Source organism: Dermacentor variabilis, chromosome 3 (genome assembly GCF_050947875.1).
Source record: "Dermacentor variabilis isolate Ectoservices chromosome 3, ASM5094787v1, whole genome shotgun sequence".
Taxonomy (NCBI): Eukaryota; Metazoa; Arthropoda; class Arachnida; order Ixodida; family Ixodidae; genus Dermacentor; species Dermacentor variabilis.
In genome coordinates, this window is record NC_134570.1 from 43,170,345 (window position 1) to 43,173,717 (window position 3,373).

The window sequence follows — 3,373 nt, forward strand, 5'->3', positions numbered from 1 at the left end:
TTTGAATTGCCTGCCGGGCTACCCGGCCTTTCTAGAATTCCCTTAAGGCCAATTTCGAATCGCTATACACTCTTTCTCTCCGACCGTCTTGCATGGCGAGTGCAATGGCCACTTGCTCAGCCACCTCGGGGTTCGTCGTCCGGACGGAAGCACAGTTGATGACTTTGCCCAGCGTGTCCACGACGGAAACCGCAAAAGCTTTGCCGTTTCGGTATGCAGCTGCGTCCACGAAGCTTGGTTCGATCTTGTCCTTGTTTATTTCCTTCAGTATATTCAATGCTCTTGCCTTGCGACGAGCTGCGTTGTGAACGGGATGAACGTTGCGGGGCAAAGGGGCGACCACGATCTTCTCCCCTATTTCTCTGGAGTTTGGGTGTTTTCAGCCAAGTCCTTGGTGGTGTGAGTCCGGTCTCCTCGAGGATGCGCCTGCCGGCTGGCGTGGTGGACAGCAGAGTTAGCTGGGCCTGTTCCTGAGCCTCGGCTATCTCCTCCATGGTGTTGTGTATGCCGAGCCGAAGGAGGTCCTCTGTATGCGTTCTGACGGGCAGCCCGAAGGCTCTCTTGACGAATTTTCTAATGAGGACATTAATCTTTTCCCGCTCGGCTCTGAGCCAATTGTGCATGGCCACCGTGTAGGTGAAGTGACACAGCACAGTGGCGTTGATGAGCTGAAGCAGGTTGTCCTCCTTGAGGTCACGATGTCTGTTCGTGACCCTTCGCACGAGGCGAAAAGCATTGTCGTTCTTCTCAGTGATCTTGCGCAACGCAGTGCCGTTGCCGCCACCTGATTCGTTGAGCATACCCAGGACTCTGATGGTGTCGACCCTGGGTATCGGGTCATCGCTCCGAGTGAACAGGTGAATGTCACTTTCCGAGACCGGTTTCCAGCCCTTGGGTCTGTCGCCTTTTTCTTTTCTATAAAGCAGAAGCTCTGATTTGGTCGGGGAGCATCTGAGTCCGGTGGGTAGCAGGTACTGCTCCGTGACGTCTACTGCATGGCGCTTTCCACTTGCCGTTCGCTACCGCCTGTGCACCAGATCGTGATGTCGTCGGCGTAGATCGTGTGTTTGACACCTTCAACTTGGGATATATTCCTCGAGAGGCCGACCATGCAGATGTTGAAGAGAGATGACTAAATGAGCGAGAGAAATGACAACGTTCTCCACGAATACATCCTGGCCTCCGTCGCGGACCTCGAGCTGGGCCCCAGACTGTATACCTACGTCCGTTCGTTCCTGACGGGGAGGAAAGCGAAGCTGCGGATCGGCGGCTTTGTCCCCTACGAGCTGCTCCTGGGCCCACGGGGCACGCCGCAAGGCTCGGTCATCACGTGGTGAGGCGCCCATTGCATGCCTCAGCTGCCGCCATTTCCACTGCCTCTGTGTTTACAATGGATGTGCATGACGCCGGTGCGACTCTGCAAGCCTGCTGGGGCGGATATCGTAGACGGTGATTGGGTGGACAACACGCGAAGCTTTGGCTACAGTTTCAAATGACGTGTATGCGCTTTTGGAGCTCATTATGCTTTGTCCAAACGGCGCGAACTGCCTATACGATGGTTGTAATAAAAGCGGGGCTAAATATGTATTCCAAGCTATCCTAACTTTCCGCTTATGAATTTAATGAGTATCAATGTGGTTAACTCTGCATTTTTTGTTTAGCAAATACTTTTAAGCAGCGGCTTGTCATGTTTCTTACTCGATAAACTTTCCCGGCGGTTACTGTCTGATTGTTTATTTTCTGCCTGGTCGCTCGCGGGTGTGCTCAGTTGTTATAGGTTTGTTCTTGCTGGGCACAAAGCTTGTAACGTAGATGTTCTGTACGTTGTAATAACTTGTAGCAAATAGGCATTATCGCTAGTCACTCGCTTACTGCGTGGACAGTTACGAAACGTTCAGCTTCGAAGATTAGTGCGCTGTCAGTGTAGTCGTCATCACCCATGCTTCGGCGCACATTGATTCAAGTGTGCGCCCGTTCACTTAATCTTCATACGTTAAAAAAAAAATTCAATTATGGGGTTTTACGCACCAAATTACCACGACCTGGTTATGAGGCACGCCGTAGTGGGGGACTCCAGAAATGTGAACCACCTGGGGGTCTTTAACGTGCATCTAAATCTATATGTACACGGGCGTTTTCGCATTTCACCCTCTTCGAAATGCGGCCGCCGCGGCTGGGCTTAGATCCCGCGACCTCGCGCTTAGCAGCCCAACACCATAGCCACTAAGCAACCACGGCGCGTTATTCTTAATACGTTCACGACAGAGTGGGCGTAAGTTTGCGTATGAGTTTGGGTGACTTTCTAGATAACGGGCGAGAAACTTATGTCAAGAAGCGGCGCTACTCCCTTTGTCACCGTATAACGAGCGGTACCGACTCGTGCAGAAGTTCCGGGGTTGAAGCGCTTTCCTTGGAGGTTGGCGCTACGTACAACGCTGGCGGATGAGTGAATTTTTTTATCCTCGACGGAAGCCATGCATCGCGAAGAGCCGCAACCATAGGCAATCCTTACGTAGCAGCGGTCCGTGAACTTGGACATACAGATTCATTCCGTTCTTTAATATATGCCAGTCACAATTTTTGCAGTCAACTACTGCACACGTCTTCACTCCACCACTCCATTTTCTCCTGCATGAATGAAGCACAATGCGTTAGCGAAAACCCAGTTGCATTTTCGACAGCTGATCGCACAGAAGCCGGGCAGAAGAGGTAGTGGTTTCGGATTCGTGCGCTTTTACTGAGGCAACGTGCCGATGGATAGATGGATGGATGCTATGAGCGTTTCCTTTGAAGCGGGCGGTCGGTTGCGTTACCAAGTTCTTGTTATGTTATTGCCTAATGTCCTACCTATATGTTAAAAAATAAAAAAATAACAGGAAAAGAAAAACGCACACGCTGAATTCTCATGACCAATGTTTCTGAACCCCTATTGTGAACTTTGTTTTTGTACGCCTCCGTTGTTTCTCGGTTGCCTAATTTTTTCCTGCAAACTTTCAATCGCCTCTTACTAATCCCTATTGCGGACACGTTTACTTTCCCCCTGCTCTCGCAGAACCCAACGGTTTCAAGGCGGCCACGGAGGAAGGAAAGGTTTTATACTTCCTCCATGAAGGCGGCGTCCCGCCTAAAGCGCAATCTCGTTTCTCTAAAGCCAATTGCTTCGCGAAAAGCGTCAAGGATACTGAATATGGCTAGTGAGCAGCAGAAGCTTGATGTGGGCGAATAAGTCCGCGTCTCTGTAGCGCTGGTTTTTCTTCAAGTATAGCTATTGAGCAATACAGCTTCGCAGGTCTTCCATCTTCACACAGTGGAAGGGCTCTGAATCTCTTTAACATCTTTTTAACAAGATGCCAGAAGGGCCGAGTCCTGGAGA